The sequence below is a fragment of the Eucyclogobius newberryi genome, unplaced genomic scaffold (genome assembly GCF_026437365.1).
Source record: "Eucyclogobius newberryi isolate DKJ021-1_F unplaced genomic scaffold, fEucNew1.0.hap1 SCAF_13, whole genome shotgun sequence".
Classification (NCBI taxonomy): Eukaryota; Metazoa; Chordata; class Actinopteri; order Gobiiformes; family Gobiidae; genus Eucyclogobius; species Eucyclogobius newberryi.
This window is the reverse complement of record NW_027315757.1, coordinates 17,953,328-17,966,456: the sequence shown is the minus strand read 5'-3', so window position 1 is coordinate 17,966,456 and position 13,129 is coordinate 17,953,328. Positions and strand designations below refer to the sequence as shown.

Sequence of the window (13,129 nt, the reverse complement as noted above, 5' to 3'; positions counted from 1 at the left end):
TGCATATGTGTCCGAATATGTTTGTCCTTAATACTTTATTATAATCCCGTCTTCATTATTGTGTGTTATTGACAACTCCAGGTAAAAGAAGAACAAACATGTCATTTTTCCTGTTTCTTTCTCTCGTCTTGTTCTCTCTTTCCCTCTTTATTCTATTACTTTATATTTCCATTTCTCTTTCTGCTTTTCTCTTCTGTCTCCCTCTTTCTTCTACTCTCTTTCTGCCACTCGTTCCTCTCAACACTTTTCCTCTTGCTCCTCTTTCGCTCAACTGTCTCTTCTCTCTCTCCTTTTCCCACCTCCCCCTATCGCTCCACTTTCCTCACTCCTTTCTTCCTCACTCTTTCACTCTGTCTGTTGCTTATCTCATTTCTCTCCCTCTCTCTCCTCATCTCACCTCTCCACTCTTCTCCCTTCTCTCCTCATCTCTCCTCTCTCTCCTCATCTCCCCTCTCTCTCCTCATCCCTCCTCTCTCTCCTCATCTCTCATCTCTCCTCATCTCTCCTCATCTCTCCTCATCTCTCCTCTCTCTCCTCATCTCTCCTCTCTCTCCTCATCTCTCCTCTCTCTCCTCATCTCTCCTCATCTCTCCTCATCTCTCCTCATCTCTCCTCATCTCTCCTCTCTCTCCTCATCTCCCCTCTCCACTCTTCTCCCTTCTCTCCTCATCTCTCCTCTCTCTCCTCTTCTCCCCTCTCTCTCCCCTCTCTCCTCATCTCCCCTCTCCACTCTTCTCCCTTCTCTCCTCATCTCTCCTCATCTCTCCTCTCTCTCCTCATCTCCCCTCTCTCTCCCCTCTCTCCTCATCTCCCCTCTCCCTCCTCATCTCCCTCTCCCCTCTTCTCCCCTCATCACCCATCTCTCCTCATCTCCCCTCTCTCTCCTCTCATCTCCCCTCTCCCTCCTCATCTCCCTCTCCCCTCTTCCCCCCTCATCACCCATCTCTCCTCATCTCCCCTCTCTCTCCTCTTCTCCCCTCTCTCTCTTCATCTCTCCTCATCTCCCCTCTCCCTCCTCATCTCCCTCTCCCCTCTTCTCCCCTCATCACCCATCTCTCCTCATCTCCCCTCTCTCTCCTCTTCTCCCCTCTCTCTCTTCATCTCCCTCTCCTCATCTCCCCTCTCCCTCCTCATCTCCCTCTCCCCTCTTCTCCCCTCATCACCCATCTCTCCTCATCTCCCCTCTCTCTCCTCTTCTCCCCTCTCTCTCTTCATCTCCCTCTCCTCATCTCCCCTCTCTACCCCCTGCTATGACAGTGGTCCAGAAGGGTGATGCTGTCTGTGTTTACTCTCTCCCCCCTCTCTCTCCTCATCTCCCCAGATCTCCCCTCTCCCCCCATCTCCTCTCTCCCCCCCTGCTCTGACAGTGATCCAGGCCCTGTGAGGAGGCGATTGCTGTCTGTGTTTACTCTCTCTCCCCTCTCTCTCCCCCTCTACCCTCTCTCTCCTCATCTCCCCTCTCTCCTCATCTCTCCCCCTCTCTCTCACCCTCTACCCTCTCCCTCTCTCTCCTCATCTCTCCCCCCCATCTCCTCCCCCCCTGCTCTGACAGTGGTCCAGAAGGGCGGCGCTGTCTGTGTTTACTTTCGGTCTCCTGAAAATGGGACCGAACGCCCGGAGCTTATCTAATCGCGCCCGGCCGACTCGTACGATCTGCTAAACGCGATCGAACGCTTCAGTAAATGCCAGAAAGTTTCCACATTGTTTTGCCGGTCCGTTCTCCTGACATAACCTTCTCGCTCGCTCTCCTTTCTGCCGTCTGGATTCCTTATAATAATCCTGCTTCGAATAGACCCTCAGTTTAGAAACAAATACATTCCGCAATGGAGGGGACTGAGGACAAAACTAACCTGTCATAAATGCACTTTGATGGGGAACGTGGTATTAGCCGCAGAATATCCACTACTACCAATATCAAAGCATGATTAGAAAATATTAACAAATGCATTTGACCTAATTTGATCATTTAATTGGACATTATCTTCCAGAATGTGTGTTTATTATTCATGGACTGAATGTATACACATCCATTTCCATTAAGTCTCTCCCTGGAGCGTGTCCCAAACTTATTTTGCTCATATTTTGCTCCTCTTCCCGCTCAGACTGACAGTTTCTGGTCACTGAACATTTGAATCTGATATACGCGTTTTCTACCTGACAGAAGAGATATTCTTCCATTTCCGATCCAAATAACAAGATACTGTCATAAACGTAAGCTTTACCACTTTCATATCTGCCATTGTATTTTTGAGTTTATTTAAGTAACTTTTAGAAGAGTGCAGGGCCGCTGCTGGCAATTTGGGGGGGAAATGGTTGGTGCCCCCCCCCCAAAAAAAAAAGAAAATACACAGGGCTTTGAAGGCTGTAATAGAACCTGCAGTGATGGGACTTCCAGATACAGACTGACAGATCGGTAATTGTGTCGGTGGATGAACAGCAGTGGAAAGCGGTTGTGGTTGATGTGGCAGAAGGTGAAAGTGGTGCCAGTGGTCATCTGAGCACTCGGGGCAGATCTTCAGCAGATCTCTGGAAAAGTAAAAAACATCACAGTTCAGAACGATACTGCACAGAACCCTCAAGCTTCCCGGAGGACCCGAGCTTATAAAAAAATGGATTAGACCACGGGCGGCGGGTGAGAGGGGAATTTATGTTTGACTTTATTTAGTATATACTGTATATTGTATGCATTTTATTCCTCAGAGAAGGTTGTTGCGGAAATTAAATAAAAATGAATGATGAAATCCAAGGAAAAACAGAATGTATTTGTGTCTGTTTTATCTGCAGCGAAGAGGAGAAAGACATAAGTCAGCTGCAGAGTTACAACGTTCAAAAGGGGCCGTGCTGATTACAGTATTTACACATCATCTTCACGTCACACGGTAAAGGTTGGGCAGGACGACAATGAAACCAGTGTTTACCGGACACCAAGTGAAACTTTGTTATGACTGCAGAATCTCAAGGTCTTTTTTGCAGTTTCTCACAAAGCTTCATTCATTCCTTTCTCATTACAGTGGTCCTCTCCCAGGTACAAAAACATATAATTTCCTGTACTTTGGTGCGTTTTAGATGTTATATTATTAGCCACTCATTACTCATTTTACTGTACGACTTTCCTTGCTCCGCCCCTCTCACAGCCTTCACTTTCGTCTTCTCTATTTGCTCCAGACAAAACACAGATTGTCAGAGCATCTAAATGTCTGAACCGACACTTTCTCTTGCATTTATGATTAAACGTTTGTATGAACTAGGACTCGACGACTTGACACTGGACATATTGTTTCGTTGACTCTTTTTTTGTACTGTTTGAAATTGAATACGAGGCCAATTTGCACCATCTGAAGACGGCTTTTTGCCCCTCGTGGATTGCAGAACATGGAACGCAGAGTCACGACCCTAATCCGCCTGTCCTTTCAAACACATCGCTTTTGCAGTACTCGTTTTACTTTGCCGTTTTCCTTTCAGCAAACCCATATTCCAAAGCGACTACAGAGCGTGGCGCATCGGCGGGCGTGTGCGGGTGGAGGGACGGGGCTGGAGAAGTGGTGAAACGGCATAAAAGATATAAAAAAGATGGGCGAAGAGCGTGGGAGCGCAGAAGCCGACGGGGAGACAGAGACAAATGCTCGTCGTTTAACCGAGCTAAAGCTAATGGACACATGACGTATGGGCCCCCAAAAGTTTGCTCCGTCTACTCTGTGCAAAGTCGGCGCCCACTTCCTCCTACTCTTAACACCGACTCTGAAGTTTAATGCGACGATGTAAGCTTCCGATTGTGGCTGTCATCGCTGCTGTGTGCGTTGCATTTTCATTAACTGATAAGGAGAATGGATTTACTGTGGCGCGGGCGTTTTAGAATAGAAGCGTCTCGTGATCTGGAGGTACGCTCACGCACTCGTCCCTGGTTCGATTCCCTGGACAACCGGGGCCTTTATGCGTGAGAGGTTTGCACATTCTGCCCGTGTCCGAGTGAGTTCTCATCACGGTCGATCTTAAAAAACGCGCACGATCGGCCAATCCACAAGATATTCCTGACCTTCATCGTGCGACGTTCAATGTGCTCCTTCATTGGCCTCTTTCAAAAGCTGAATATGTTTTTTGTTGTTAGCGCTTTATGTCTTTGTCTGTCATTTTGGGGCTCAATATTTATTATTGGTACATTTTGTTGACACTTAAATCAAACTTTTGGTATATATTTCACTAGTGTAAGTAAGTAAGTAAGTAATGTACTAATTATAACTAATTAAAGTCTTTTTAATTAATGTTCTTTTTCCATTGCAGCTGGTCATTTTAAATAGTATTGTACATTTAGAGTTTTTTTTATGATTATCCTGCTTTAAAGTTTAAAGTACTTTCATTATTATCGTGATGATGACTTCAAACTGTGTTATCGTGACAGACCTAGCGCTGCGTAGGTAGTTTGTTGGGTTTATGTGGTCAATATTGTAGTTCATTTTTTTATTTTTTTGCTTTTCCTTTCCCTTCTTTTGTATAATTGTATAGAGCCAGACCTATTTCCACTTTGAATGTCTTTCTATTGCATTGCTGTAATGGGGAGTCCTATTATTTGACTCAAATGTTCATGTTATATTTTCTTTGTAAAGCACATTGTGTCACATTAATATATGAAAAGAAAAGAAAAGAAAATGAACCCGCTTCCATTGACAAGATTCAAGGATTGGTCAGAAGTCACAAACATATTTCATGCCGTAAACAATATGAACATTAACCGGGTTGTTTATACAAAATGTACTTTGAGCTTTAAAAAGCTAATTCAGTTTTCATCAAGTGTTCAACTTGAACACTTGATGAAACATCAACTGTTTCGTTTCTGTGCTTTTCAGTTGAAGTAATGGTGCATATTTAGTTTGTCTCCCTCTCCAGAGCTCCTTTTGCAGCCGTGACATCTTCACGAGACGTGTTTTGATCATTTCAGTTCTTATTCTGCCGTCGTCAGCGCAGAAACTGCCTCAGGAAGCTTTCTTTTTCTTACCAGTGGAGAAGGCGATTATCTATGCTGATCAAAGAATGCAAACCCCAGTAATTCTAAATAATGCTACACAGACCTACAGTATACTTTCACATATAAACCATTATAAACATTGTAAAGCAACTGCAGTGATACACTTCTCAAGTTATCTCTCCTTCCTACAGTTGCGCAATATAAACAATTCAAAACTACTTTCAATAATAACCTCCTGACCATAAACCGTATAGACTTTTAATCCTGGCCATTTAACCAAAACATTATGAAATTTATTCCTCCAAAGTCTAAACTCTACTTCAAACGACATGCTTTTACTGACAGAAGGTTGGATACAAACCCCTCCATTGAAAAGACTCACTTAGGTCATCATTGATCATTAGAACGCATTTTGAATCAATGGGCTCTGGCACAACAGCACCTAGCTAGCTCAGTGTTAGCGTGAGTCCTTCCTGTCTAGCTCAGTGTTAGCGTGAGTCCTTCCTGTCTAGCTCAGTGTTAGCGTGAGTCCTTCCTGTCTAGCTCAGTGTTAGCGTGAGTACTTCCAGTCTAGCTTAGTGTTAGCGTAAGTACTTCTTGTCTTGTTCAGTGTTAGCGTGAGTACATCTTGTCTAGCTCAGCAGCAAGTCCATTCTACATTCTTTTCTACACTAAAATGCAGAAGGGTCTGTTCTCGTAACATTAGTGGGACAGTCCAACCACAGTCGCCGATTTGTAACATGCATCCTCCTTTTTCTATACTCTCTCTCTCTCTTTCCCTCTCCTTCTCTCCCTTTCCCTTTTTTTAACGGTATAGCGTAAAACACATACTTTGAAGACGTACAACTACAGAAGACGTACAATTACAGTGGGTGGCGATAAGTGCACCTTTTCAACCGCCATTAAAAGCAACAACAACAACAACATGCGTCTCTCAAATGCGGAAGACATCTCCTCTGAACAACCTCATAACATTTAGAACAAAATATATAACTAATTTCAGCTCAGATTTACAGAGTCAAGTGCTTCGCTTGTTGACTGCATACATTTGTGCCGTTCCATGTTATTTTTGTTTCCTTCCCCCTGTAAGCAGCTATATTTTCATTTTGACATGAATGGACCATGCGTGTCTCTGACTGTCAAAACGCCAGGATAATTCTGTGATGAATTCTCAGTAGAAATGGACTCAAAGGCACAACTCGCTGAACAATATAGATTTAGACAACAGAAAATAGTCTCCAAATAAACAACTATACTTCATCCTCGTTAGTCTAGAAAACAGACACTAGGTGGGAAAAGACGAACTGGCACCGTACACAGGAAAGGAGGGGCTTAAATACTAAGAGAGGGGCGGAGACAATTGAACACCGGTGAAATCGTCAAAGAAGGTCAGGTGATCAAAAAGGCGGGAAACCAGACAAAGGAAGAGGGTTGGCATTAGATTATACCCCAGCTGGCTCACGGATGTCAGAATAACAATATGGCGGCAACTGAAACGGAAGTTACTGGCCCCAACATGGCGGCGACCTTCTCTCTTGGGTCCAAATCCGGTCTCTTGTCCCTAAACCTGACCCTAACTCAGTGTCTGATGCATATCGAGGGCCGCCATATAATTATTGTTTTTTTGGGCCGCCACGAGGGCCGACATATTGGAGCCAATTCTGACTTCCGTGAGCCAGCGGTCAGAGATCTAGTACTGACCAAAGAAAGAGACCTGAAAAACAAGGTGGCGAGTGTCAAAATAAAACAGGAAAACCAGCAAGTTGATTTACAGAGAGTCGAACAGTCTTTAATTTAAACTGGTTATTTATTTGTGGTTAGAGCTCTCGCCTACCAGTAAAACGCCCGACCAACATCACATGATCTCGGTGGGTGGAGTCTGCATGTCCTTCCCCGGGATAGGCTCCAGTCGCCCGCAACTCCCAACGACGTAGAAAGTGAACGGGCGCACAAAAGTTATCGTTAGCCGAGAAGCAGTTAGCTTAGCCGTCTGCTGCCGCCGCGTGCGCCGAGACTGACCTTCCTGTTTGCCGTCAACGCTAAAAAGTCTTCAACAGGAGGTCAAAGCTTTTCTTATTCCTGTGGCAGAACGTCGCTCCGACGTTTAGCACCTACAGGCCTATCCAACCTCCGACTGCCGATCGCTGAGAATGAACCTTAGCTTTAGTGACAGCGGTGGCGTGTCGAACACAGGGCCCCGGAGTGTGCGCCACTGCGGGCCCCCGGTAAACACATGTAAAGTAGGTGAGAAGGGACGAGTATGTGAGGAGAGGAAGGGCCAAACGCAAATAGATGTGGCGCTGAGGCGACGACGGGGGCGGATTCAAACGCTGCCTCAGAGGAAAACACAATTTATTTTAGCACTCAGTTTGTTGTCTAAGCTTTTTTATGGTGGTATTTTTTGAGTAACAAATTAAAAATAGGTCCAGATCATTTATAACTATGACGCTAATACTCACGTTACATATTTCTGAAAGGTACGCAATCATAAAAATGCGTTGGTCTTGAATGTAACTGCTTTTGTAGACTCTTGCATTGTTTTGCCAATTGGTGCACTTTTCATTCACCCATAACAGGCATATTCAGAGTTGCTAAGCTTTTTTTTTTACAACAACGCCGTGCCAGCTGATTCAGCATATAACAGCAACGCAAACCAATGCTAATATTGAGCTACGGAGCCCAAACTCTCTGCACTCGTTTGCTTGAAGGTCATCGATGGCACGAGGATGACAAAAGGAGATGACGGAGCGATAACGTCTCGGGAACAAGTCAGTGTTAGTAGTCACGACCTTGGCAAGGCAACGCGGTTTGTTGAGGAAGTTTGTCGAGACGCTGATGATCATCCAAACCCTCAGAAATGTGGGTGAGAACAGGCAAAACAAGCCAAATGCGTGTCAAACTGATCTGAACTTGAAAATGACATGAAAGGGGGAAAAAAACTTGAACGATTGGTGTTAAAAATGACATTCCACTGTAAAAGAAAATATATATATCATTGTGGTATTGACATTGGTTTTGCGTATGAGTCTTTTATATATGTATATCAAAAACAAGTTTAAAAACACTACTGCAACTATTTGAAAATGAAATGCTCCGTAATGCTAACCTCGCCTCACTGACAGCACACACCTACAGTATTTGCAGTACATTAAAAGAAAATGCATTGCAAACATCTATTACCTCCACAGTGCTCTTGCTACATAATGAAATACTTCAGTTATTACAATAAGACTATGTTGCTCGGCCCTCTGTACCAGTCTGTATCCAAGCTCTTGCCTCCAGTTCTATTGTTATCTCGAGGTATGTTTTTGCAGTTTGAAATTGCAAATGTGGCCTGCCTGCCTCCCCGGCGAGCGCGACCAAAACTCCACACCCTCTCAGCGCCATTTAGAAGTACTCACGGCTGATTGCCATTATTATTCATGTATTAATTTATTCGCTCACGGCAGACGTCGAACGGGGCCGTAATATGCAGATGCCGGGTTTGTTTCTCGATGGGAATTTTCCGGTCGGCTGCCTCGAGCTGCCACTAATAATCAAGACGGGCGAGAGAGAGAGGCAGAGGGATGGGGGTGGTGGAGGGAGAGAGAGAGAGAGAGAGAGAGGGCAAGAGAGAGAGAGAGAGAGAGCCTCCAGGTCTGCATCAGCGTTCAAAAACAAATCCCAGAGTCCCATTTCTCCCGAGGTCCTTTAAAAGCGGTGCATATTATGGGGTGACCAGGTGTGACTCGATCTTGTCCTTGACACAGAGGTGAGCGTGTAGAGATGTCCCGCTCCACTGCAGGCTCGGCTCGCAGCAGATGGGGCCGGGAGATCTGAACTCCCGCGCTGGATGTGGATAAGGCCGGCAGAGAGCGATAAGAACGTCAAAGCACTCACGGGTTTCAGTCACTCGACTTATTTGTTGTCACTGGCGGTTTGATCTCGCCGCGTGCCGTCGCCTCTGCGCCGTCCGTTGTGTCAGCGCAAAATGGAAAGGGTGGAGACTTCAAGAAGACGTAAGCGCTGGGTTTTGATCCTTATTCACTGTGGCGAGTCGCTGACACTTAAAAGCCAAACAACCTTTTATTGACATTTCTTCTTTCTTCTTCTTCTTCAGAGTTTTATGGCGGTCGGTATCCAAGTGTCTGCTCTTCCTCATCCACAAGCACGCTGCACCGGACACGCCCTCAAAGCTTTCAAGAGCACGGATTTTGTGTCTGATCCAAAGATATAACTCCCGGACAGTTGGAAATGAGGCTCGTTAAAATGGTCTGCAAGTAGGCTTATTACCATAGCCACGCAATACTATGTAAAACTAGCTTTAGCCAGCTGCTAACGACCTGAAACAGACAGCTCGCTTTCAGTTGGCACAGCCCACAGTGAGCTTGCAGCTTTTGTCCACTAGATGGCAGTAGCAACGAGTGTGTCACTTTGGACCATGTATAGACCCTTCCAGGAGAGATGTGTTCAGAAATGTTGCGCACATAACCTGAAACTGATAAAAGCGTTCGATTGCAAAAAGAAAAAAATACATATATGATGCATCTTGAGGACTGTGCATGTTTCAGTAACGCCTGGACTGGATTATATTGTGTTGTCTTGTTGTTTGCCTTCTGTGTGTGGTTTTGTTTGTTGCTTTGTTTTTCTACATGGACCCCTGGAATCTGGAATAAAGATTGATAATGATTTTGAGTAATAAGAGTGAATATCTAACTTCCAGCTTCATCCTCTAAAGATCTCACATTGGATTTTTGATGAATTAAGCCTAAAACTAGAATGTTACTGTCAAACTGTTGTGACCCACTATATTCTTGGTGTATCATTGTTAAGAAATGTTTAATACGTGGCTGTTAGCATGTATGCTTTGGAGGCTAACGTTAACCCTCCTGTTGAAAATGCTTTAAAACAAGCCCTATAATTGACATTCTTATCAAAACATATAAATCAAGGCTCTCCAGGGGAATCAAATAAAAACAATATATAAATGTTTTACTGATTTTAACAACAATTCAACTTGGTACATCATGCATATACGGGAAAAAGAAGGAAATTGTGTTATTACAGATGAAGAATGGGAACATACAAGCACATCCCGAAGGAGATCCACAAAATCTCATGTTTGGAAAGAATTCTGTTGCAAAATTGCCTCCTAACATCACGAGTGCACATCGTTCACGTGGCAACACTAATTGTTGGCGAAACTGTTGTTGTCAAGTGGCTCATGGCGTCGTGTGTTTTGGGACCACTCTATTGTTCATAAACACTGGACTGAGATGAATGAGGCACTGCAGAGTCTTCAACACTGACGTCCCGTTTGACTTTAAAACAATGCGTCTCAGATGTAAAAAACCCTCGATAGATGGATGTGGAACGTTCTTTCGGCTGCAGCAACAACAAAAAAAGCAGTAGTGATGAGATGGATGACTCTCAAGAACTGGACCGAAATAACTTTGGACATCTATAAAACGGAAAGACTGAGATGCGTTGAATTTGAAAATTGACAAATTTAGTGGGAATTGGAACAATAGGACAGATACAAAAGGGGCACATGCCAGACTGACTTCAGCAGACTTTGTCCAGACTCTTTCTTTGCATTGTTATGTTGCTCTCTGTGTCTTTAAAAGAAAATGCATTAGAGTAATCGTATGGAACAGTTCCAGCCTTTAGAATGCGGACGTTCTCTTTACAAACACTGGAGGGGTCCTTTTAAATCATGTCAATGATAGGAATGTGAGGAAAAATGCTAATTAATTCACAATTAGCAAATCACAAAGGCAAAAGCACAAGTGTTAGGAAGGAACTATCAAACTGGTCGTATTATGTGTAAAAAACCTGACCTGCCGATCACCATCAAGAGGACCAAGGCTCAAACGACTTGTGAACCAGTATCCACGATAGGGCTTCGCTACAAAATGTTACTTTAAAAACCACAACAAATTGGAAATATAGTGAAAATAATCATTGTGTCAAATAACACAAAAATATTGAAATTGAAAGATAACAATTGTTTTTTTTACTGTGGGACGCTCACAATTACCATAACTCTACTTTCCATTGACCCTTTTTGAGACTTTGCGGCTTGTGAAAGCGAAAACAAACAAACCTGACGGGCAAAACATATACTATTTCAAACACATTCCAGACGTACCGTGAACCCTTTCCGTTTCATATCGCGTCCCTCGGGTTTGGCTCGGACGTACGTTTATTGAGCTATTCTTTTGGGATTGGTTTGCTGAGAAGGGTCAAGACGCCTACAGAGAATGCAATAGAAGAGACGACGAAGGACACTGTATATTTGCTTTTTTCCCCCGCCGGTGATCGCACATTAACCTGCTCCTGTCTGTGTCGACGGAAGAGCGGGCGGAGGGTGGAAGGGCATCGGCCGCCTGTAGACATTTCCCTCGCAGATGAGCGCGTCAAAGTCAATCACGGAGCCACATTAGTCACATCATGAGCCGGTTAGGACTCATCGGAGCAGGGACTGACGGGGCTCGGGAACAGGTCTGACAGCTGTGATCACTGAAGACAGGAAGACAATAATGAAATGTGTGAAGAGGAAATGTACAATGCGACTTTCGACTTGAGCGTCAGCCCAAGAGATATGTGAAGGTCGGAGGTTGAATTGAGCTCCGGTTCGTGGGTTTTTGAAGCTCGCGGGCCCCGTCGACTGTCATCGTTTGAGCAGCGTGAGGGGAATGTTCGGTGGGGGTCGGAGGGGCTGACGGAGCAGATTGGAAGCCTCTCTTTGCCTGGTCTACCTCGGGGCAGCTGCGGCTAGAAACGTAACATCATCAGGGCGAGGCAAGTTGAGTCGCAGAGCACAATTTGTAATGCAAAGTGCTTCGCAGAACTGGAAAAGATGCTTTAAAATCACGATACAAACACTTTAAATGTAGTGTGTTTGGGGGTTTTTGTGTGTTTTTTATACATATCTACTGTATTTATTGCTTTTATTGATGTTAAACTCATTGATCACATGAAAGCTGATCTGTTCTTCATCTTCTTCTGTTACTGTTAATGGCGTTTGGCAGCCATCTACCGTCACCTACTGTAGTTATACGTCTAACTTCTTCTTCTTGGTGTTTTATGGCGGTTGGTATCCATAAAGTGTTACAGTACCGCCACCTACTGTAGTTATAAGTCTTCAAAGTATGTGTTTTACCCAACACCACAATCTAAAATGCTTCTACCTGCATCAGAATAGTGTTAATCTATGTTTGTTGTATCTCTCACTATCATATAAATATATGTTTGGGGAGAAAACTACACATTTAATAGTGTGACTCAGCTCGAAGTGCATCTGAGAGAAAACTGAACAACTAAACAAACAGAACGTTTCAGAACAGAGGTTTAAACAACAGGTTTAACACAATAAAGCGGCGTGTTTTGTTCTTGGCGAGGAATAGAATATCTCGTCTTATTGCGTTCAAATCTCTGCAAAGACGACTACGCTATGATTAGAGATTTGTTAATTGCCATCTTGCCATTTGCCGTTGCGTTTCGATAGCAATTACCTCCAGTCCTAATCATCAAACGTGGGAATAAATGTCAGTGTAACGTTCGAGCGGCTTGTCAGCTTTGTAAAGTGCAAACATTCAGCATAATTAGTGACTGCTTCTGCAATTTTCCAAAACGACAGGGCCTGTTATATTGTGGGAAATTGTACAAAAATTTGACCGAACAGATGTCTGCTTTCATGTTGCTTTTTAACTCATTACGCGGAAATTCTCCACAAAGTTCATTTGAGCGCTGCATTTTCCGACTTCCTGAGCAGTAGAACCCGTGTTCAGCCGTGTTCAGCCGTGTTTTGCTTATATTTCTCGGGGTCCGGGCCGCGTCGAACCGCCCCCGCTCCTCACCATGGGCCATATCTGCAGCGTATAATTAGCTTTTAATCAGTATTATCATCGAGGCGAGATTAGGCGAGCTCTGGCGCTGCCGAAAATAAACATTTGTACGTGCGTGTGAAGTCCTCTGACCCGTCGTATCGGATCATACACTCCAAACACCGCGTACACTGTGCTGCGCTGCTTTGCATTTGCCTCGGGGTCTCCGTAACATTTTCAGGAATACTTTGTCAGTCAATGCAGCGGAGGGGGAAAAAAAACATCTTCTAAAACGACACAGTCAAATAAAACATGTAAATGGCTTGTACTGCTTGCAAAACTACTGCTGCCACACCAAACG

General features: G+C 44.3%; 2 protein-coding genes across 2 annotated transcripts in view; both read left to right on the top strand.

Annotated features, from left to right (window-relative positions):
- dhx58 (DEXH (Asp-Glu-X-His) box polypeptide 58) overlaps positions 1 to 4,325 on the top strand; it is a 152,657-nt gene extending 148,332 nt beyond the window's left edge. Inside the window, exon 12 of the mRNA XM_072442789.1 lies at positions 4,310 to 4,325. The gene's annotated coding sequence lies outside the window, so the exon portion shown is untranslated. The remainder of the gene's footprint in view (positions 1 to 4,309) is intronic.
- The window catches only part of znf385c (zinc finger protein 385C), a 308,447-nt gene that overhangs the window by 105,193 nt on the left and 190,125 nt on the right, over positions 1 to 13,129 (top strand). The window lies entirely within an intron of this gene.